Source organism: Narcine bancroftii, chromosome 8, assembly GCF_036971445.1.
Source record: "Narcine bancroftii isolate sNarBan1 chromosome 8, sNarBan1.hap1, whole genome shotgun sequence".
Taxonomy (NCBI): domain Eukaryota; kingdom Metazoa; phylum Chordata; class Chondrichthyes; order Torpediniformes; family Narcinidae; genus Narcine; species Narcine bancroftii.
In genome coordinates this window covers 11,426,900-11,452,738 of record NC_091476.1, presented here as the reverse complement: position 1 = coordinate 11,452,738, position 25,839 = coordinate 11,426,900, and positions in this window count along the sequence as shown.

Sequence of the window (25,839 nt, the reverse complement as noted above, 5' to 3'; positions counted from 1 at the left end):
GAAACCCATGCAGACACGGTGGTTGGGGGGGGGGGGGGGGTGGGGGGAATGTACAAACTTCTTACAAGCAGCGCTGGATGCTACAAAACCCCTATTACTTTGATTGATATTTTGTTTACCTATTCCAAGATCCCAAATTTGTTTGATAACTTTTCCTGGGAATCACTGTGGGCATTTCATTTAAAGCTGTTGTGTCAATAAAGATATTGATAAGAAGGATTTGGATAGCCAGGAACTGACTACAGGTAGATCGCTTTGTGCGAGTTATGTCATGCTTAAAGAATCTTATAGAGTTTGTCGAGAAGGCTACCAGGAATATTGATGAAGAAAAGGCTGTTGATGTTGTCTACATGGATTTTAGTGATGCCTTTGACATGTTTCCACATGGGAGTTTAGTCAGGATTCCACATTAACTATATGGGATAAGCCAAAGGATGATAGTGGATAATTGCCTCTCTGACTGGAGGCCTGTGACTAGTGGTGTGCTTCAAGGATTGGTGCTGGGACCATTCTTGTTTGTCATCTATATCTATAATCTGTACGATAATGTGGTAAATTGGGTCAGCAAGTTTGCATATGACACAAAGATTGGAGGTGTTGTGGACAGCAAGAAAGGCTTTCACAGCTTTTAGAGGGATGTGGACCAGCTGGAAAAATTGGCTAAAAAATAGCTGATGGAATTTAAGTATGTGGTGTTGCATTTTAGAAAGACAAACCAAGGTAGGACATACACAGTATATGGTAGGGCGCTGAGAGATCTGGTAGAACAGAGGGCCCTGGGAATACAGATACATAATTTTGTGAAAGTGGTGTCACAGGAATGTAGAGTTGTAAAGAGTGTGTTGGCATTAAAGCCTTTATAAATAAATGTAATGAGAATAGGAGTTAGGATGCTATGGTAAAATTGTATAAGACATTGGTGAGCCCAAATCTGGTGCATTGTGTGCAGTTTAGGTCACCTAACTACAGGAAAGATATCAATAAGATTGAAAGAGTGCAGAGAAGATTTACTAGGATGATGGCTGATTTTAAAGAAATGAGTTAAAGGGAGTGTAGAAGAGTTGAGGGGGGAGGGGGGAAGATTTGATAAAGGTATACAAAATTATGAGAGGTAGAGATAGAGTAAATACAAGTTGCCTTTTTCCATTGAGGGTAGGTCAGATATAAACCAGAGGACATAGTTTAGGACGAACATTAGGGGGAATTTCTTCACACAGAGAGCAGTGGGTGTGTTGAACGAGCTGCCAGCTGAAGTGGTAAATGTGGGCTCAATTTTAAAATTTAAGCAACATTTGGACAGGTACATGAATGGGAGGTGTGTGGAGGGCTATGGACTGAGATCAGGTCAGTGGCACTTGGCAAAATAATAGTTTGGCACAGACTGGAAAAGCCAAAGAGCCTGTTTTCTGTACTAAAGCATTCCATGGGTCTTTGCATGGTATTATTCTGTCACCTCTCCCAGAAGTGTGCTATTTTTATGACATATTCCCAGATCCTATAATCCTGTACACACCACTAATCCTGATTAACATTTTGTACATTGCAGTCCACTTGAACTTGTAGGCAATAATTCCACAATGATATTCTCTTTCATCACTTAGTGCCTCTGCTATCAACATTTCAGTGGCCTGACAAACTCCACCCTTTAGCATTCCCATTGTTTTTATCTTTCCCCTTCACCTTAACTCTATCTGACATATGACTTTCCAAAATCTATGAGATGCAATGGAATACCACCCCCTTGTCTGGATGGATGGATGAAACTTGACAACATCAAAGTAGTCCATTAAATGCGTACTTCTTGCATCACCAGCTTGACCACGGCAAAATCCACTATAGGTGCTCAAAGGGTTACTTCGGCTGCACCTCCCTAATCTGCAGCATTTTCCTCAAAGGATAACAAGCACATATCAGCTCCAGGTTTCCTTTTACATCATAGCCCCTGATTTGGAAGTACATGGTCTTTCTATTGGTGTTGCTAGGTCTTTATTTTAGAACACTGAAAGCAGTTTGAGCAGAAAGATTGTAGTGTTTCAGGAAAGCTAAAACCACCTTCTCAAGGGCAATTAAAGACACAAAATGTTGGCCTCATTCTGCAAATGAATGGATAAAACACATGTGACACCTCACCCCAATCTCTTCCCATTAATCAAAGAACAGAAAAATCATCTTGAAGGGTTAAAAATATTGGGGGGAAAATTCCTTGTATCCTCCACATAGTATTTATATCCTTACTCCAAAAGGCTTTATCAGTAAGCCTGCCCTATATCATTCCAGTGTATTTCCCAGTAAGAACCAAAACTACTTTATAACCATTTAAATGGGGAAAAAAAATCCTTAATATTTCTCTTATTTCACAAGACAAAATACTGAACTATTAAAGCTATACTATTCCACTGCAACTAGCTCCTATGAAAAATATTCCTTGACATATCTTAATTTTGTCTCATGGTTCTATCAGTAACCTTTGATAAGGCAGCATTAGGGCATCAAATGGAAAGCAAGACTCTGTCACATGAAGCTTTATTTGGCTTTCCTGTCTTAATGATAATGGGATCCAAAATGCTACCTTGGGCCAATTCACTGGTACCTGTATCCTCTTTGTCTGAATTTCCACACAATCAGTTTTTACAAAATACACACCAGCTTGCAGCTGGATTCCAGCTGATCTTTGAAAATAAACTCATGGAATATTGTGAAAGAATTCATAAACTTTTTTTATTATTTACATTTATAAGGCAAAATTCCCAAATCTACTTGGTGTATTCAACAACTAAACCAGTGACTTTATTTTAGTTCACGGTAGTTTGCTTAGTGAAATTCTTAGCTTAATCATTCCATTCACTTGAGAGATAATATTTTTATTGTGTTTCAGATGTCAACATTTTTGGGGATGGTTTGCTTTAATTATTTTACAAACTCTTTCTTTACAGTGTTATTTTATTCTTTCGAAATCTTTGCTGAATCCTGACCAACTTCTTATCTGCTATTAGTAGAATGTGTACAACAGAATTTCTTAGGTAGTTTTTTTTCCAGCAATCCTTTCAGTTTGTATCAACTCAAAGGATAAATAAAAAGGGTGAAGTTAGAGAAATAATGATACTTCAAATTTGAAGAATAAATCTTGTGAATCTAGCACACAGTGCTTCCCAGAGTTCTGGTACAAATACGATCAAAGTAAGTCACAATTTAGAGGTTTTAGTTTTAATGTTTTCAATTAAGTTGGAGAATGAAATTTTCCATCTGGAAGCAGAATATCAGAACTGGGTGCAGAAGAACATGTTATCTGGAAACCAACGAAAAGAACAGTGAAAATCTAGTTTGTAGCTCTAAAGAGGTATCAAAATCTAGTCAGGATCACTGGCATCAAAGAGAGAATTGGACTTAGGCATATGCTTATGTAACATTCAGATTTAGATAAAGTTGTTTTAGACATTGGTGAGGCCAAATTTGGAGTACAGTCAATCACGGTCCGAAACTGATCTAACTGTCCCGCTCTCTCCCCACAGCCCTGTATCAGACCCCACAATGATCCCACTGCTGTGCTCTCTCCCCACAGCCCTATGTCGGTTCCCACATTGATACCACTGTCCCATGCTCTCCCCACAGCCCTGTGTCAGTCCTCACACAGTCCCCACTGCCCTGCTCTCTCCCCATAACTTTGTGTTGGTCCCCACACTGATCCTACTGCCTGGTCTCCCCCCACAGCTGCATGTCATCCACACGCTGATCCCACTGCCGTGATCTCTCCCCACAACCCTGTGTTGGTTCCCACACTGATCTCACTGTCCCACTCTCTCTCCACAGCCCTGTGTTTTTCTCTACACTGATCCCTACTTACAAATAAGATGTTTACAGGGCCACTACAGTATCCCGTATACTTTATTTAGTATATAATATGGTGTTCTCACAATGCCCAAATTGCATAACGGCCAATTTCACAAAGCATATCGTGGACATTAAGCAGTACATATCCTGTATAGAGTTCAGTACTATCTGTGGTTTCAGGCATCCACTGGGGGTCTTGGAACATGTCCCCCGCAGATCAGGTTAAACAGTTTAGGACTTTATTCCCTGGAGCGCAGAAGATTGAGGGGAGATTTGATAGGGGTACACAAAATTATGAGGAGTATAGATGAGTAAAAGCAAGTAGATTTTTTCCACTGGGGGTAGGTGAGGTACATACCAGAGGACATGGGTTAAGGGTGAAATGGGAAAAGTTTAGGGGGAGCATTAGGTGGAACTTGTTCAAGTGGAGAGTAATGCGTGTGTGAAGCAAGCTGCCAGCTGAAGTGTAAATGTGGCCTCAATTTTAACATTTAAGATATAGTTGGGCAGGTACATGGATAGGTGTGCTATGGAGGGCTATATACTGGGTGCAGGTCAGTGAGACCAGCCAGAATAATAGTTTGGCACAGACTAGAAGGGCTGGAATAGTCTATGGTTCTATGGTTTATAAATGATTCAGGATTTGATATTCATCAGTCACTTTTCCATGGCCTGTGTTGTACATTTATTCTGTACAATGTAATAAATTGTGCAGTGAAATAGAATCTTTTCAATGATGTCACCTATATTAATGATGCTAATCAATAATAAATGGCAATAATTAAAAGCTATACATTTCAGAAGAATATTTTTAGAGGCTGAAACATTTGCTGTGCAAACATTTTAAGATATTAACATAAGATTTATATGTTTCCAATTCATGCTATTTTATTAAAAGATTGAAACAGAACAGTATTTCAGTAACATATTAAGATTTTTAATAGCATTTTCACGTAGAAAATTGTGAATATCTCTTGTGCAATGGAAATATTTGGTACTTGAAATGTTAATGGTGCATCCAAACGCCCAACCTAATAAAGCACCTCAAAACAGTGAAGGTGTTGAAGTTGTTGCAATTACACTTTTCAGAGTCGATTTTCTTCCTTGTTATTCAACTTGAATTTAATTAAATCTCAAAGATAGCATTATATTCCAGTGCCCTTAATTGGCTCATTAAAAAAAATAAAATGATAGTTTTAACAGAGAATTCATGTTCATACATGTGGCTTAGTACATTGGAAATACAGTATAATTACTGAGGTAAAGTGGCTTTTAAAAATAAATACATACTTTATCCTTTATGCATCAATCTAGATCCTTGTTAACAGATTAAATTAATCAGCAAATATTGACAGAAACTTTAATAGTTTGAATGTTGTGGAATATACAATTTGTCAAATTAACATGTTTTTGTACAATCTAAAGATTCCTTACAAGAGATTAAACAATAATTTTAAAATACTTGGCCACACTTTCATCATTTCTGTTAATAGCTGGCTGCCATTTTGTATAAAACCAGGAATGGGATCAATTCAGCTCAATTAATCTTTGGATAAATTACACTGTGCAGGCAATAAATTGAAATCCAGAAGGATATACTGTTGTATATCTAAAAATGTCTCAAAGCAATGAAAATCTGACAACTTCATTGTGCCTGGTGTTTTAATCATTTATTCATAGCCCTAGTGCTCTTTAATAAGATTTTAATGATTTTCCTTTGATTGTTAAATGTAGGGTCAATTCTCAGAATGCAGATACTCAACTTCCTTTGTTGCTTCATTTTAAGTCCTTGAAATACCCGCTAAATTTATAGCATAAGGGCAAAAAACCATCACCAGAGACTCACAATAAAAAAAAATTTTGGAGTTCATGTTATGTTAAGTACTCAATGAAGGATTTTATTGTCACAATTTTATTGTCCGACTTGCAACGTTTATCCCCACATACAAATTAAAATTTGTTTAAAAATATAAAATTTACACAGTTTATGCTGTATTTGACAAACTATAATAGGGATACAGGGCATGTAAGAGCCAAAATGTACATATATATCTTGTTAGTCGGTGTCCCGGGGACCGTAGGCTGGGCGCAGCCATCTTGATTGTAGGGCGCATGCGCAAGTCTTGGGTGGGCGCATGCGTGAGAGTCGAGGGCATGAATTCAATACTGTTAGGCTCCTTAACTCTTGAGCATGTGCCTACCAAACTCCAATGCTTGAACCCAACGCACATGGAATCGCACAGGAATCAAGATGGCCGCATCCAGCCTACAGACTCCAGGATACTGACTAACAAGATAAGGACGCGCATTTTGCCTCTTACGTGACCTGTTATAGTTTGTCAAATACAACATTATATATTTTATATTTGTTCTTTATATTTTTTTAACAAAAGTAGGCAATTCCAACATACGTCCATTCTGAGGTATGACTGATCTTTCAGTCCAAATTATGGTCATAAGTCAGGGAGAACCTGTACTTAAAATTATACCATATTACCAAGCATTCTTCTGCAGTAGATGTGCTTTCACCTACTCATTTTTTTTCTAATTTAGTTTGAAAAGTCAAATTAAAGTATGCATATTTCTAATCAATGCATTTTTAAAAGTTGCATATTTCATGCCTCAGGGGAAGACCTTATGTTTATCATATCCGTGCCTTCATTTGCCATGTTTCAGTGACCTGCTTTCCATTAATTTCTCTTCACCACTTTTACTCCTTATTTTATGTTCTGAAGATGATAACAGGTGCAGATTCACATGATTCACAAATTAACCCCTGCCCACAGCAAATTTTAAGCAGAGATTGATTACAATCACAAGTGACTGCGTCAATTAATGCCCTTCCTTGCCCAAGGGAGAAAAATCAAAGCTTCCCTGATCAACCAAATTAAAATCCAATTTCTTCGAAACAAAATCTGTGATAGATTTTTGTTTGCACTTTAACCTCTGGCACAGCTTCAGTAAGCAGTTTGTTAAAATTGCACGTCACTCTATGAATATTGCTGTTCTCCAGCTCAATATTAACAGCTCCAAACCCACGGCTGCTTCCAGCAGAAACTCTCCATACATATTAACAATTCTTCCCCCACCCACCCTTCTCTGCTCCTGCTCACACCTACTTTGAACCATCTTGGCTTTACAATTTTTAAATTTTATTTTATTTTCAGCACGGTAGAAGCTGATTCTGGCCATTGAAACTTGCACTGCCAAATGACACCCTATTAACCTACAACTCATAGATTTTGGAGAGTGGGGGGAAGCCAGCACACATGGGGAAAACCCATGCAGGTCATGGAGAGAACGTGCAAACATCTTACACTCAGCCCCAGATTGGAACCCAGGTTGCTGACAGCCATAATAGCGTCGCGCTATTGTTCTGTATTTAAAATGTTAACTTCTGGTCAGTCATGGACAAAAGTAGTGTTTGCAATATCAGTTTCTTGTGAGCACCTGATTCCTGTGTTGATACAGTATTTAGTTGGAGTGAGAATACAGAAGAAATGTTGTTTTTGGACTCTATTTTATTGATAAAATTTTGGTTTAGTTTATCATCTATCATCTTAGACTGATTAAGAGGTTTACTGAACAATGTGTCAAAGAGCTGCTTCATGAAACTATGCAGTTGAAGGCAGTGAAGAAATCCATGCTGGATGATTAATTTTCAATTGTACAAAGCAAATCCATACCTTGGCTAGTACAAATAAGTTTAGTGAGAATAACTGTCTCTTACACCAATTCTTGTTGGGATCAGCTTGAATCTAATGGAAGCTGAGGAGTTAAACAAGTCAGGGGTTGTGGAGTAGCAGAGCCCAGAGTGGTCTGAAAAGATTCCACAAATACCAGAAACAAAAGGTATATATACACCGCAAATAATATGTCAGGAAATGTATTCTGAAATGATACAAACCATTTTATGACCTTCATGCTACACCATTGTCACATTTAATGATCAACTGTAACTGTAGCATTCACTCACGTGTACTTCTTTTTGACTCTGAAAGCACATTCCTAATTGTGTACAAATGATCAAATCCGTCTGCAGTTTCTTTGCCAGCTATTGTTTACCTTTAAATATTGCTTTCTCTGTAAATCAGTCATCTTAAACATAACTCTCCATCCATCACTTGGAGAATTGAGTGCATGTTGGCTGCTCAGTGCTAAGAATTGCCCTGAACCTTCCTCAGTCACACCCCTCACTATTTGACTGACATATCCTCACTTTGATTGTCCCATTTACATCCTGTTTGCTTGCAGGGTCCATGAATTTGTTGATATCAGCGGGCATGATATTCAAACAGTCGCACAGCAAAAATACTTTGAAGATTAAAGCTTTAAAAGTTCTCAGCATTCTAAAGAAATGGTAAATTTGTTTGACTCTAGAGACATTCATGATATTTAAGACTTTCAAAGGAATTTGGGAACAGAAACCAGCCATTTTTGTTACTTACACTTTGACTTTCAAGTCATGGACAGTTGACTCCCACAGGGCTTTGAAAAGCTTGTCTTTCTTTGTATAGACAAGTTTTTCAACATTTGCTCTTAGCTCTCAACTTGCTCATGAAAGAGACCTGCGGAACTCATGACATACCAGGATAAACATTGGAACAAATTTGCTTCCCTGTTGTCTTACCGTAAGTTAAGACTGCTCTTCTTCGAGAGTTTTTGGAAATGAAGTAAGTAAAAGGAAGAACTCAAGATTCCTTCATCGTCATCTCCACAAGTACACAATGAAGTGCCGCTAATTAGGAACCAACCCAAGAGGAAAAAGAGAAGCAAATGAGTCTCTAAAAATCAGATGTCCATGGATGTTACCCCCTCCTGTGATGCCACTGCCTCCTGTGCTCTGTCCCAGTTGAGAACCCGGGCTTCATGCATCCAACTCTCCTTCCTTGGTCTTTGGTTCCAAATGCCTGAAGCAATTAAGAAGCTTGTCTGCATCTGAATCCCTTCAGGATCCCAGTTTGCCATCAGCACCCTCATAAATCCCATCTCAATATCTAGTTCCCATGAACCAGTCTCCAGCAGCAGTGACCAGTTGTTCTCCTGCTCTGGTGCCCTGCACCAGTCCACTTCTGCCCCATAGCCTGCAACCCTTGTGGTCTGCATTGCCAAGCATGGAAGCTGCCATCCCATGCACCGACCTCTGTGCATTCTCCTGTGTTAAAAAGAAAACACCATCATTTGCTTAATAACAAAGTAGTAGGACCTTGCGAATGAGCATTGGAAGACACATTTCCATTCCTGTGTCAACATCACTGCTTAAAACAGGACTCAGGCCCAAAACGTTGGTTATATATCTTTACCTCCTATGGATGCTGCAAGACCGGCTGAGTTCCTCCAGCAATTCTGCATTTTCACTGGAAACATTAGACGAACAATATTGATGGGAGTGTGGAATATACTGCCAGCTGAAGTGGTGAAGGTGGGCTCAATTTTAATTTTTATGAAAAATTTGGACAGGCACATGGATTGGAGGGGTACGGAGTGCTATGGTCAGGTTGCAGGTCAGTGGAACTAGGTAGTATAATAGACTTGAAGGACCAAAGGAACTGTTTCAGGGCTGTATTGCTCTGCGGTTCTATGGCCAGCAGCAGTGATTAAGCACAAGACCACAGGCAGAGTAGTACATCCAATGTTTCTTTGCCTTTTCCAGCATTAGGGATGGAAATGGGAGTCATAGAAAAAGAAATGCCCAGTATACTGGGGAATAATATGCATGATGAGAATTGAAAGATTATTTCTACAGACATTGCATAATGAAGAAACATCAATGGTTCATGAATTTCACAAATTAAAGCATAGAAATTATGAGGACAAAATCAGTTTCATTGTTCCCAGTCAAAAAATTGTAATTATGCCAAAGTCTGTGGACCATCAACTGGATACATTTGTGGAAAAATCATGAGACAAGGGTAAATAGTGGCATTTCCAGGTGACTCAGAGACACTTGAATTGTCATCCCAACGGACTGCCACCTCCTTACTGCAAGGTGGATAGATGGGGCTGAATTTGTCAGGTGTGTGTGATAGTACAGATTCTATCACCAATGTGTATATGTACAGATGGTAGTGTAGGATGACTGTGATTGGCTGAGAGTGTACCCACACCTACTGGCAGGTCTTAAAGGGTTGCTCCTAGCCAGACCAGGTCATTCTGGACTGGTCGACCTACTTGTGATATTCTCCAGTCTTTTAGTTAATAAAAACCTTGGTTTGGATCAACAAGTCTTTGGTTCTTTCGACGTGCTCCACAATGTGTCCAAGAAGAATTCCTGACACAGGATGTGGACTAGCCAACGTGCCATTCTGGATCTAATTCCAGGTGGTGGACCTCTTGGTGGGGGAGCATTTTGGTGAGAGTGACCTCAACTCCCTGAGCTTTAGCATAGCTATGGATGAGGATAAAACAAGACAAAATGAAAAAGTGCTAAATTGGGAAAGGGTTAATTATGATGGGATGAGGCAGAAACTAACGAGGGTAAATTGGAAACAGATGTTCAAGTGAGAAAGCACAGAACTAATGTGCAGGAACTTTAGGGACCATGTACTGGGTTCAGGATAAGTTTGTCCCACTGGGACAAGGAAAAGATGGTAGGAAAAAGGAACAATGGTTGAAGAAACAGATGAGACAGTTAATCAAGAGGAAGAAGGAAGCGTACATTAGTTATAAGAAGTAGGAAACAAGAAGGGCTCATGAGAAGTATATGGTAGCAGGAAGGAGCTTAGGAAAGGACTTAGGAGAGCTTGAAGGGGGAATGAGAAGGCCTTGGCATGTAACATTAAGGAGAACCCCAAGGCATCCTGTGAAGGACAGAAGGATGATGAGAATGAAGGTGGGGCCGCTAAAGGAGGCAGAGGAGGTTGGGGAAGTCCTAAATTAATACTCTGCTTCAGTATTCACGAGAAAAAGACCTTGATCAGGGTGAGGTCAGAATAGAACAGGCGTGTGTGCTGGACAAGATGGAGATTAAGGAAGAGGAAGTGTTGGATCTTCTTAAAAACTTTAAGATTGATAAGTCCCCAGAGCCAGACGCGATATACTCCACGTTACTGTGGGAAGTGAGGGAAGAGATACCTGGGCCAGTAACTATGATCTGAAAATACACACTATTTTTCATTGTACATGGAAACCAGAATGACAAAAAAAAAGGAAGATACAGAGAAATGAAGAGATACTTTGAGTGTAGTTTTTCCCTTTTGGTTTTCATTTCCAAAGGATTGGTGCAATATATGCCTCACATGTTGAATTAATTGGTGTCACTGTTAGAATATAACATCCTCCCTGAATTATTCACTTAAGAAGCTTCCAGAAGTCTATTTGTCTCTGTGGGGTAAACACATGGTAGAAATACTGTCTTGGGTCTATCAATTCTGATATTAATAAACTATTTTGTTGCTATGAATGTGATTTATCTATATCTTGGCCAAATCTTTCCTCTTCAGCTAAGTCCTTGTTTATCTCTCCTGTCTCTTCTGTCCACTATAAATAAACTTGAATGATCTTGTGATCGTTTAAAAAAGCGATGGTACTTAATTGCAATGTATGTGCATAACTTTATTGCTATGTTTATTTATTCTGCCTTTTATTTGTCCATTAATCAGGATGGACAATTATATGGCGAGCTCTCCACTGGCCACCGTGACAGAGGTGCACCAAAGAAAAGGTACAAGGACTGCCTAAAGAAATCTCTTGGTGCCTGCCACATTGACCACCGCCAGTGGGCTGATAACGCCTCAAACCGTGCATCTTGGCGCCTCACAGTTTGGCGGGCAGCAACCTCCTTTGAAGAAGACCGCAGAGCCCACCTCACTGACAAAAGGCAAACGAGGAAAAACCCAACACCCAACCCCAACCAACCAATTTTCCCTTGCAACCGCTGCAATCGTGTCTGCCTGTCCCGCATCGGACTTGTCAGCCACAAACGAGCCTGCAGCTGACGTGGACTTTTTACCCCCTCCATAAATCTTCGTCCGCAAAGCCAAGCCAAAGAATCAGGATGCATATTCATTGGCAAGGCCAAAATTATTAACATTCCTAAAATTGTTTTAGAAGACGCTGATGAACCTTCTCAAACATAAGTGAAAGGTGAGGGGGGGGGTGGATTGTGAGGGGTTGGTTGCCCACACACTAAGTATTTAGACTCTGGGTCAATAAATGCACAAGTCAAGGTGTGGGACATGGATGAGAATTTGCACTTTGTGGTGTATCCAGGTATCTGAAGCCTTTTTTATTCATTATGATAAAATTCAAAGCTTTGGGATGTACAGTACCTTTGAGGCAGCCGGGACAATTAACTTTGTAAACACTGCGTGATGGTGAAGGAGGGAATAAATGTTTAAGGTGATGGATAGGTGGCAAACAACGAAAAGCTGTATATGCTTCCATTACATTGTTTTGCACAGATCACTGGAAGGAAGAAATGGACATGTGATGGGGGAATTAGAGGTGGAGAGGGTGAGCCAATTTAAGTTCTTGGAAGTCACTATCTCGAGGATCTTTCCTGAACCCAACATACTAATGGCATCAAGACTAAAGCACGTCATTGCCTCTACTTCCCCAGGAGTTTGCGGAGGTTTGGTATGACATCGGAAACCCTGGCAAATTTCAACAGACGTGTGGTGGAAGAAGTGCTGACCGCCTGAATCACAGTCTGGTATGGGTACATCAATATCTCTGAGCGGAAAGCCCTGCAAAAGGTAGTGAACACAGCCCAGAACATCACAGGCAAAACCCTCTCAACCATCAAGAATGCCTACAGGGAACACTGCCATCAGAAAGCAGCAGCAATCATCAAAGATCTACATCACCCAGCACATGCTCTGATCTCACTGCTACCATCAGGGAAGACTCACACCACCAGGTTCAGGAACAAATGCTACCTCATCACTATCAGGCTCCTCAACAACAAACTCAATCGGAGACTCATTGAAGGGCTCTTACTTTTACACTTTATTGATGTTTTTCTCTCTGTATTGCACAGTCAGTTTGTCTACATTTCTTTATTTGTTGCCATGAATACATACCTTCTTGAATACAGTTTTTTGCCTCATCTGCAGAAAAAAATCTCAGGGTTGTATGTGATGTCGTGCATGTACTCTGGAAATAAATCTGAACTTTTGGCAATGGTTCATCAGATTTTGAGCCCATGGTGCTGAAACAACTTCTGTAATGAATGAAATAACTCATACGTAATTTGTTCCAAATTTTCATACACTGTCATCAATGAGGTTAAATGTTTGCTTAGTTATATCAGAAAATAATTGCCCATAATTATAACATTCTCTGATGTACGCAATCAACCCAGTATCTCATAGTAAAAGCAAAGCAAGTTGCTTGACAAATTATGTGCATCCCTCAGTTTAGACTTGCATGAAGTAATATATCATAGGGAAGTGCGTCTCCATGTTAATGATCCATCCTGTTTTGTTTAAGCAAAGGAAGGGTTCTTTATTCTGTGGTGAGTTTTATATTGTATATAAATATGTTTTTAAAGGAAATAGATTGTGGAGGTTTAATGTAGGTCACTTAAAACATAAACACTTCACCTACCAGTTTCATTTAAAATGCAAGAGCTTGGCTGAAGCCAGTCATGCAGGCACTCGTGGCTTTGCAAAAGGCAATGGGACTGTTTTGTGAGGAACTTCCAAAGCAGCTGTAAATGGATTTTATTGTTCTGAAAGCAACAGATGAACAGGCCCAGAAGATTGGGTCCGGTGCCACAATCTGTTTGGTTGTAACCTGCTGTTCTAAGAAGGTCATGTGGTAGTTTTCTCTAAGAGAGAGAGAGAGAGAATTCAGTTCGAGTACTGCAGTGGATTTTGAAAGCTGGCAGCTTGTTTAAATCCCATTTTGAAGACGGGTTGTGAGTTCTGAGTTCAGTCAGTTGAACTACATCTGCTGCTACGAACTTCACTGGGGCACAGCCTGCTTATGGGTCTATCATTGGTTGATCTCAGATGAAGATTGAGCCCTTTGTTAATGTGGCACATGATGCCACATCCTGAGTCTCAGCTGCTTTCTGAAGCATGGCAATGATCCTGCTAAGTGTGCTGCATTGATATAATAATTACAGACTTGGTCAATGATACAGATTTATGGTGAGGGGGAGAGACACAATAGGAACCTGAGTGGTAATTTATTTTTTACATAGAGTGTGATGGGTGTTTGGAATGGGCTGCTGAAGAAGGCAGTTGAGGCGGATACTATTGCAATGTTTAAGAAAAATATTGGACAGATACATGGATAGGATGGATTTAGAGAGATGTGGACAGGTGGGACGAGTGGACAAGAGGGATATTTTGGGCAACATGGGAAAATTGGGCTGAAGAGTTTGTTTCAAAGATGTCTGAATCTTTGATTCTATATGACAGCAAACTCATTATCATTAACCAAGATTCTCATCCCAGCCTTGTGGATGGCACAGAATATAGAGCAAATTATTCAAAGTGAGACACAGACAAGACTGACTGACAAATAAATCATGGTTGCGGACATGAATCGATTGGCCCAGGAAGTAGATGGACATCAGGCATGTGTTTGCTCAAATATAACTGTTGGTTCTGTCTATCAAGTCCCTGTGGGCAGCTTATTAAAAGAAATTGCAAATTAAAGTGACAGTCAACACGATTGTTCTACTGAGGCTGGATTTGTTCACCCATCCTTTGGAAATATTATCCTCAATGTCATTGCTGGAATAAAACTCACTCAGCAATATTTCAGAATACTGAAAATCACAGAACTATTCGATAGGTATGTGGAACTGACTAAAATTCAGGGTTATGTAGTAAGGAAATTCTTGGCAGTTTTTAGAGTAGGTTATTAGGTTGGCTGAAAGGGCTGTACTGTGTTGTAGGTTTCTATGTTCTATTTCTCATCAAAAACTTTTCTGAGACAATTATTGAACGTTCAACAGGATGATATTGGATTTGTTCATTACCTCCAAAGTGAAAAGTAATCAAATCAACCATTTTATGGACTTGCAACAAATATACAAGATTAAGGCAGTACATTTAATTGAAGGGATTGTCTTAACTAATTATTAATTGGCTTGGCTTCTGTATTATAAAAAGAGGTACAGTTAGGAGTAGAGTTTGGCAGCTTACAAGGGAACACCAGATGGTTTTATAACCCATCCATATGGAACAACCTCCTCTGACTGACTACTGTGGTGAGGAGTGTTTGAAATCCAAGAGCGTTAAAGAGATTTGTGTGTGCAATCATTGTTTGAGCATAAGGGGATGCTCTGTGAAAGGGGACAATGTACCATAGTTTGTAGTATGAGAAGTCATTAATGCTGCGAGTTTTGACTAGTTGTACCAGGTGAGCTCAAGTTGAATTTAGGAATATTAGTGTTACATATGCAAAGTGGATTCATCGAAACTTGATGGAATCTTTCAATGGTCAGTAATAAGCCACCACGTTGTCAATTTGAGTGACATTTAAACCACCCCAGGTAAGAAAAGATCCAAGTTTCTCTGAAGGATGTGGTTCTTTTTTTGTAACATAAAAGATTCAATGTCAGCATTTCTGATATCACAAATTTATTCCCAATTAAGTTAATTAATTATCTAAACAAATTATAGGATTTGAACTTCTACTCTGGATGACTAATTGTGACTTCAGGACTACATTGTTGCCCCTGTCTCATTACCTAACACCAGACCCCTTAATAGCCTTGTTTGGGATGGTTGATCAGAAGGTGGAGAAATTGTCTTCATCTCAACATCATATATATCATGGGAAAATGTCTCTCTTATCAGGAGACGAGTATTTTTTGATCAAATGGAAAGATGATGTCCCGCCCACTCATAATCAATGGTTACATGATTCGATGTCATATCTAACTTTGGAGAAAATTAGATATTCAACAAGTGTTTTAAATTTAAAATTTTCAAATCTTTGGGGCTCCTTTAATGGTAATGACAATTAAGTAATCTGTGATTCTCGTGGATTCAGGTTTCTTTATATTTTTACTAGTTGTGTACTCTCTCTTTATATTAGCCATGCAACTTTGGAATGGTTTGGGGTTTGGATTATAATTTTTTTTTTCTTCTTCTCTTTTGTACTTTATTTTTAAATTAATAGTGTTGCTGAAGCACCATCGATAACTCCAAAAGACTGAAGCTGAACGAACGCATTATTAGCTGTATAACAAAAGCACATCCATACTGCTCGACTGTTCTGTACTGGGCAGGGGGCTGTGGTACATTCTGGAGCCTGTGAGAGGGGCTACAGACACATTCAGCTAATGAGGGTGCCCAAACAGACAAACATATGCATACAGTGGTTTACCATAGTTGTATAATGTAAAAGAAATTCTGTTATAGTGAGTTTGCTTACTTTGTTACAGTTGTATCATATGTCATCTTTTTTTCTGGTTAAAAATATTGAAATCTGTTGTACCCATTGTTTTGCACTCAGTAGTTATCTTTCTAATGTATGTCTTACCTTTCTATAGAGATGGGACATAAAACATTCTTTATTGGATGATGTTTTATAATGAAGTGCACAAGTTATTCATCCTATTAGTACCAGTAAATCTCATGTGCATTACACCAAGCCAAGGAAATGTGTATCTTTGGTTCAAATGAATTATTAAGGCAAGAATTATTTAAATAATGCATGCACATATAATTCTATTTCACATATTAGAGCTGTACATTCTGATCGCTCTGTGTGTGTGTGTGTGTGTGTGTGTGTGTGTGTGTGTGTGTGTGTGTGTGTGTGTGTGTGTGTGTGTGTGTGTGTGTGTGTCTGTGTGTGTTTAAGGGTATGATGGAGCCTCTGGAGGACATTTGATGAGTGAATGTTGCTGTGAAGGCAAGAGAAATGCATATTTAAAAAAAAATAAACATCCACTAGAAGAATATGAAAAAGTAGTTCAAGATGAGAATTTGTTATCTTGGACTTAATGGCCTTTCTACCACTCATCCAGCATCAAAAGGATCCATATTCCATGATTCTTAAAAGAATAATCCAGCACTGGCTGATTTTTTTCTGATTCTATGTGTTTAGAACTTTTGAAATCTATTTCAAATTGTAAACATCTACAGAGAATGGTCTGGTATATTTTAAAAGCCAAGATGTTTCCACATTGGAGAGCACTGTAGGCAATCCATTTACAATGGAGTTTGCCTGGGAAAATGAACAGAGTTGATCCAGAACAAGACAAACTGTTAGAAAATGAAAATTAGGAAGAGTAAAATGGATTCCAGAAAGAGGTTATATTGTCCCTGGTTCCTCAAAGCATCCTTCACCCACCCAAACATCAGTGGAAAATCACATGTGAGGCATCTGCAAACCCATTACGGAAACCGTCCAACTGCAGTCAGAAACAAAATTCAGAATGGGTCAAGGACTGCATTGTCAGTTGTCAAAATAGCTATGACAATCATTGGAAATTCCCAGTTCCTATAAGGAGAAGAGTGAAGCATAGAAGTCTGCAGACGCTATGATTGTAGTAAAAAAAAACAAAATGCTGGAGGACCAGTCTTTTCAGTATCCATAGGAGACAAAGAAATATTGCTGATCTTTTGGGTCTGCGCCCCTCTTCTAGGAATAAGTTGAATAAGCCAGAAGCAGGGAATCTCAGGAAGTCTCAGAATTCAGACAATGCTGGCTGGGGGAGGAGTCCAGACCAACAAAAGGTGTTAATTAGATATGATAAAGGACGAGGTAAGAATTTATCTCGTTCGAGTGAAAGGAGAGGGAAGGGAGCGACAGAGCTATGGTAAGGTGACAGGGGAAGAAGTTGGGGGGGGGGGGTTAATGAAAGCCCAAGAAGTCGATATTAATGCCTCCAGTTGGAGGGTGCCCATTCGGAAGATGAAGTGTTGCTCCTTCAATTTGTCTGGCGGTGCAATAGACCTTGGACAGATATCAGCAGGGAATAGGATGTAAAATTGAAATAGGTGGCCACTGAGAGATCCACGCTATTGCGGTGGACAGAGCTGAGGTGCTCAACAAAGCGACCTACAGTCTGTGTCCAGTCTCTTCAATGTAGAGGAGACCACAACGGGAGTACTGGATGCAGTAGATAACCTTGGAAGGACTGTTTTAGGGCCCCAAATAGGGGTGAGGGAGGAGGTTTGGGTGTGTGGAGTGTCTCCTGTGGTCATAGCGATAGGTCCTAAAGGGGTGATTGGTACGGAGGGAGGAGTGGACAAGGGAGTCACAAAGGGAGTGGTTGCTGCAGAAGGTGGAGAGGGGAGGAGAGGGGAATATTTGTCTAGTGGTGGGTTCACATATGTGGCAGAACTGGCTGAAGAGGATGCATTGGATGCAGAGGCTGGTGGGATGGAGGGTGAGGATGATGAATCCTGTGGTTGTATGTGGGGGCGGAGGGCCCAAGGGTAGATATGTGGGTAATAGAGAATATGCAGGTGAGCACCTATTTGATGGTGGTAAGAGGTAAAGTGATGTTGCTTGAAGATCTCTGGTGATCTGGCATGGAAATTCTCATTGTGCATGCAGCTATGATGGAGATGGAGGAATTGAGAGAATCCTTACAGGGGGCAAGGGGAGAAGGGGTGTAGTCAAGGTAACTGTGGGAGTTGTTGGGTTTGTAGAAGATGATGTCAAGAGTTCTTCTCCTGAGATGGAGACAGATATGTCAAGGAATGGGAGAGTGTTGCTGAGATGGTCCAAGTGAAAAGACCATATAGCTCATTGTTTTTAGGAACCAGGTATAGAATATAGGGTTCTCCTTGGTGTTGTTGAGTGATGCAAATAGTTTTGTTGGCACCACGTTCTTGAAGATCAAAAATAAATCCCATTCCATCACCTCTAAACTGATGAAAAAATATACAGGAGCATATCTCATCGAGCTGGAGGGACATGTATTGCTCACAAAGTTGATGAATTTTGTGTTCAACTTTGCTATGAGTGGTTCCAACATTTTCTAATTTTTATTACACAATTCCTTTGAGAATGAAATATGCATTTGTTTAGCAAACTAGCATTTCTAAATAATTGTAGAGGGGGATTACAATATCATTGAGCAAAACAACAGACAAAATAACGAATTTATTTTCTGAATGTTATAAAAATTTTCATTTTTATAAATGATCACTCAAGGAGCAAAATCATATTCACAATAATAAGAAAAATTAATTGTTCAAATGAAAAGGATTATGCCTCATGTCCACTAAAGCTACAATGAATATTTTCTTTCATTAATATATCTGCCTGTCCAATTGTCACACAGAAAATTAATGCTTACTTAAATACTTACCCAGCAAGATTAAATTGCGACCACAAACTGACAAATGCCATATGTTAAATATCAGGAATGTCAGAATTTTAATCTACAACCATTTGGCTAGCATCGCATGTTCTTTTTTGTAATTTGTGACTCCAAACAGACACACACACACACACAGACCATAGGAAACTCTTTTAATGTTCTAAGCTTCTGGGGCGCTCAAAAACAATGTATAACAATAGAGGTTAAGACCCATTGAGAGAAAGTAGAACCAATCTATTGTTTGGTTTCAGGTCCTGGAGATTAAAGGAAAGGTTTGAAAGATGGTTGTTTTTTTCACTTCCACTTTGTTATAAATTCACCAAAGGAAGGATGGTGAATTTAATCCAATATTTGTCCAGTTCAGTAGCAATTGAACATCAAACTGCCCTAGATCAATTGGGACCCAGGCCATACATAAAACATGTCTTTCATTGCATTAATTGACAGATTGTGGAATATTTTCTCTGTTCTCAATTTGTAGCAACATGAGAAAATAAGTACAAAAATTGTGTTTACACTGGAACTGTGAAAAAGCAAGCAAGAAATCTTGTCATATAGTGATTGGCCACTCTTGCAGGACAACATAAGGAACGAAACCAATTTTAAATTTGTTATTTCCAACAACTGTTTTAAGTTCTCTCAACAAGAGTGGCCAATTTATAGTGGTTATTACGGAATTTATGGTAGATTTCCACTTAAATAAAAATCCAATCTCCTGGCAGCTGGATTGAGGCTGAGTCACAGTCTTCTTACTTTAGAAAGTGCATAATAAATTGAAGTACTGCATGCAATCTGCCTGGCATCTGTCTATTGAGGCTCTGTAATATACGAGTACAATTTTACCAAACTTAAAATGTCAATGAGAATTTAATTTTAAATGACTTCTTCAAAAACTATTTTGCAGTTTATAGTAAAAAAAAACATGAAAGCCATTGGAAATTCATGCAATATCTCTCCCTTTTCTTTTCAGCCAAAATTTATCAACTGATAGACTTCCATGCAATAACAAAGTTTCAAAAATTTAAAAATAATTTCATACTGAAATATTGTGCATGAATTCTACTAGAGATATATCAAACTCCACAAGGAATTTTTTGGCCCAATTATCCTTTTATGCTGCACATTCCACTTATTTTTAACATCAATTAATGCACAGTGATTTCATCCTGCTCAACTGTGAGCTTGATTCTCTTTAAAAACCCATTAAGTTAATTAATACAAACTTGCAAAATACGTTTCGTGGAATAAAAGTGCAGGGCTATGAAAAAGTAGAAGAATTAAAATAATTACTGATTTTCTTTTTAAAATCAAGATGAGGTGAATGAAAGGTAATGGACACAGCCCAGGACATCACAGGCAAAACCCACCCACCACCGAGAACATCTACAGCAGTGGTTCTCAGCCTTTTTCTTTCCACTCACATACCACTTTAAGTATTCCCTATGCCATAGGTGTTCTGCGATTAGTAAGGGATTGCTTAATGTGGTATGAGAGTAGAAAGAAAAGGTTTGAAAATCACTGTTTTAATCATATCTAATTGACTTGCTATGTGCATGGTTTCTTAACTCCAAAGGAAATGAGCCCATGACAATTTTTCTCAAGTCAAATATTTCAGTCACAATTGGGTCTAGAGCAGTGATTTTCAACCTTCCCTTCCCACTCACATTCCACCTTAAGCAATCCCTTATTAATCACCGATGGCATAGGGGTTACTTAAAGTGGTATGTGAGTGGAAAGAAAAATTTGAGAAGCATTGATCTTCAGGGGACCCTGCAGTTGGAGAGTAGCAGCAATCATCAATGATCCACATCACCCAATACACACCCTGTACTCACTGCTACATTACTCGGACCATCAGGTTCAGGAACAGCTGGTCCCCCCCCACCATGAGACTCCTCAACAACAAACTCAATCAAGAACTCATTTAAGGACCCTTACCTTTGCACTTTATTGATATTTTGCCTCTCTGTATTGCACAGTGTGTTTACTTTTTATATGTTTACATGTTCCCTATTTGGCTCAGTTCGGAACAATGAATTTTTCGTACATTTATTACAAATTTATGAAATTCTAATATTTTGTCTTCATCATCTGCTGGCATTTTCTGTGCAATGGCTGTTTTTGTACACATTGATAAACCATGGCATTTCATGAACCAGTAACACCAACCTTCTGTTCTTGCAAAATCCTGATCCCTTTGTTCTTCTCCTAATCTCCTGGCCTCAGGAATTTACCATCTTGGTAGAAATGCATTTCCCTGAATCACTTTCATTTTTTGCCAAGTTCTTTTAACTCCTCCTCAAGTTGTGCCCAACGTGGGGCAGGGCAACGAAGGTTACGTTTACCCTTTTTATCAGCCTCCAGCCATTTTTGTTGCTTTCTCCATGCATGTACCATTTTTTGCTCTAGGTGGCCCTCTAAAATCTTTAGCAGCCACTTTATTACCGTGCTCCTTAGCATACGTAACGACTTTTCTTTTGCATGCAATAGTGTAGCTTGAGCGCTTTCCTCTGTTGCCATCTTGCGGATAAAAGCTTCCATTACATTTGCATTTCCGTGCGCAACACAAGATGGTGGCAACAAACTGTCACCTTTGCATATCAGACTTGGGGAGGGGGTCATTTTGGAAAAAAGGGGGTTCATGTATGCCTTCAAATATGGTAATTTCATTATGCACGGTTTTTCAAGCTAATTATTTACTTTGGAAAAGGCTTTGATCAAGTTAGCATTTTGTGAAGGCATAAAGCTCTCAAGAGAATGAGGCAACAGGACATTTCTTAATATAATTAATTTCATTAAATGACTGCAAGTTGGCACTGTGCTATATTTTCCAGTCTTAAATTTTGTTTTTCAGACCATGATGCTACAGTTATAAAATTAACGCTCTTTAAATACCAGAAGAAATAAAAAGCTGCCTGCTGGCAGATTACGAATTAATTGAATAAATAATGAGGGTTCTGGCATTCCAAAGGAATCGTTTAACTTTTGCAAACTAGGTAATACGTGTCACCCTGCAGTGCTTAATAAAATATTTGGCATTGGCCTCAGGGGAAAACATTACTCATGTTCCATGAGTTAAACAGTATGTAAAGATTGGAATATTTGTTGATTACACCTCTAGATGTATTTATAATGGCTTTATCTTTCCTCATGAATAGACATGCATATGTTGGGGTTACAGGCAACATAATGGTCATTAAAAGATGGACAGTTGCTGAGTGTCAATCAAAAGAGTGCCCTTTGTGGGCTTGAAAAGAATCTTGCCTGGAGGCGCAGAGTGACTTAAAAGAAAATTAATGAATCAATAATCCAAGTATTGTGTAATTTGCAATACACATGGGTAGATTCAATGCCTTGCAGAGTGGGGTGATAGAGTGCTGTTTAGAGCTTAATAATTGTAAATAGGAAATTCTGCAGAGAAAAACAATAAACTTTTGCCTTTTCATTAGAGTTTAAGGAAATCAAACAAAAATGGTTGAGGAAAACCAGAGGAATGTGGAGACTCTTAATTTTTGGTTCTGATTCAGCTATTCCCTGAAATAGATATTCTATAAACCTCCCTGATCAGTTCATCACCCGTTTATAATCAGGCTGTAAGTTCAGGGGAAGATCATGGTGTGTACAAGTGAAAACCATACACATGCATGCACACACACACACACACACACACACACACACACACACACACACACACACACACACGCGCGCGCGCGCACACACTCACACACACGCACACACACGCGCGCGCGCACACACACACGCGTGCGCGCGCACACACTCACACACGCACACATACACACGCGCACACACACTCACACGCACACACACACACACACACACACACACACACACACACACACACACACACACACACACACACACACACACACACACACACACACAAAATGTATCCTGCTGCTGTCAGATTCCTGAATGAACCTCACATTAGTAAAATGATGTTGCATTTGCTGTGTTCTAACTGTTCTTGGTACACATGTCAGTAAACTTGAATCCAGGAACTTCAAATTTTGGTGAGATTAAAAGTTGCTACAGTTTGCTGTGACAGCCTGTGCTTTATGTTGTCATACAACAGAAAGTCCTTTAAACTACTTTCACTGGGCCATTTTGACGTTTCTGGCAGTGGGATAGAAATCGAGTAGTCACAGTTATCAATGCACAAAGGTGCTAGAAAAACTCAGCAGGTTACACAGCAGCCATAGGAAGTAAAAGGCAGTCAACATTTCAGGCCTGTGACATCAGTTTGGCTCCAAAAAAAATTTCAGTTAACTGAGAATCTCTGATTGTTTCGGATATCGTCATTTATCCAAAATTTTCCAGAGGCGAAATGATGTCATTTCAGCTTTGACATTTTTTGGATAAATGAGGATTTCTGATTTTTCTGAAATCTTCAATTATCCAAAAAACAAATTCAGAGCCAAAATGACATCGCTTCCGAGTCCAAAAAGATTTTTAGATAACTGAGGACTTTGGATAATCTAATTTTGGAAAATCAGAGTTTTGCTGTAACTTCTTTTTGTGAATTTCATGTAGTTTTCTGAAATCTTTTAAATGGCACCAGATCATTACAACATCTTGCAATACCTGGAGTACAAGTAAGAATTTCAGGGCATATGTGCATAGTACAATGTACATAACAATAAACATTATCATAGTCAAAACTAAAATTTTCACTGGATCTCGACATGTGACAGTAAACCATGCGTCATAAGCCATGTCATTTATTAATATGTCATCTCCTTTGGTTGATCTTAGCTTCACAGGAAGAAGATTAACAAAATGATTTCCATCTTGTCCAATTTCAGACAACCATCTTCAAATCAATGCTGATGTTCTAATCATGGCTGATTTTGGCCCACTCTGCCATGTCAACGTCTGCTTGATATTCACTCTGCAGTAGCTTGTCCTTTTTGACAGCTTCTGTCAGGGAAGAAGATGTAAAAACATCAAAGTGGCCTTTGGCTCCACCCACACACCAAGCAGTCATTTAGATTGATACAGGAGAACAATACAGTAGTCCATATGCTGTGCAAAGCATATCCTTTTTTCTTAGCTTCAAATGTTCAAAGACTGACCTTCAGTTGCCATCTTTTTCAAAGCAAGCTTCAGGAAGTTACGGTTTTGCAGGTCAGTCAAAAACTATAATAGGTTCACGCTTTTATCTGCTGAAGGATTGAAATTGTAAGAACATGCTTTATTGTGAGTGTGAGCTGATAAGTTAAGAGTATAAAAAGATCTCATGTCATTCTATTTGCTCTGTAAATTCTTTGAAAGGCCAATTAATTGTAACCATTTTCTCATAGATTTACCAAAAATAATATTATGGGAATTCACCATCTAAAATAAGATCTTCAACTTCCCCTGAATTGTTCTTGTTATTTTTTACATTTGAGCTATTAGTTTTATGTTTGATGAAAAAAGATTAGCCAGTTTTTTTCAACATTGATCAAAATCAAAGTATCTCAATCTCAGTCTCATTTACTTTTCAAGCTGTGGCACTTTGTATTGGCCTGCCTAAGGATTAGATCTAGATCTTGAATAAATAATGATTTCTATCAACATTTCACCAAGTAGGATGACATTGGGTTCACTCCCTAGAACGTATATTCTTCCAAGTTCATGATCTGCTCCACAAGCATTGATCAAGGGATGAATAACAATGGACTCTTAACTCTCCATCCTCCACATTTTTTCTCTGATGAATACAGACAGGAAATGTTCATTTAAGATCTTCATCTTAATACTCATGCTCCTTACTTTCAGTTAAGGTATATTCTGGGCTGATAACGCCTCAAACCGTGCATCTTGGCGCCTCACAGTTCGGCGGGCAGCAACCTCCTTTGAAGAAGACCGCAGAGCCCACCTCACTGACAAAAGACAAAGGAGGAAAAACCCAACACCCAATCCCAACCCACCAATTTTCCCCTGCAACCGCTGCAACCGTGTCTGCCTGTCCCGCATCGGACTTGTCAGCCACAAACGAGCCTGCAGCTGACGTGGACTTTTTACCCCCTCCATAAATCTTCGTCCGCGAAGCCAAGCCAAAGAAAAAATTAGATAAGTACCTGATAATGCAGACTCAGGCATGGTCATTATTTCCACCTTATTTAGGTATTATCAGGCACTGAAGCAAGATATATCTCCACTCTTGCCCATGAACATTTAAGACTGTTTGCTGCACTCTCAAAATGTCTCTTTGCTAAGAACTCCATGACTGGGCCTGTGAGATCTTAATCCATGGATCGAAAATTTCAAGGAACTCAGGAATTAATCCAAAGGCAAGTTGGTTCATCAACAACTATACATCAACAACTCTGCAGTAGAGAGCACCAAGTTCCTTGGAGTTCACTTAACTAGTGACTTATCATGAACTCTCAATATCTCACTTGTTAGGAAGTGTTAGGTCTGCTTTGTTCATGAATGAGTGAGACAAACACCAGACTGAGTCGAAATCAGGGTTCTTTGTTCTTTATTACCGGATTGTAACACTTGCGACTAACAATGTTAGTCGGAGAATGCATTCTGCCGTTATCAGCAAAATGATGATTTTTTATACCCTTGGATACGTGCTTAGAACATCATCATATCATTACTTGTCCAATGACTAAAACTGTTGCTATCCTTTCCCTGCTAGCTTCCTGCCTCTCAATCCATCAATGTCTCTCTTATCTTGTAAGTACAAGGATGCATTCACATCTTGTTACAGCCCTGCACAGGGTAACTCCTTACACATTCCCATCTCATGATGT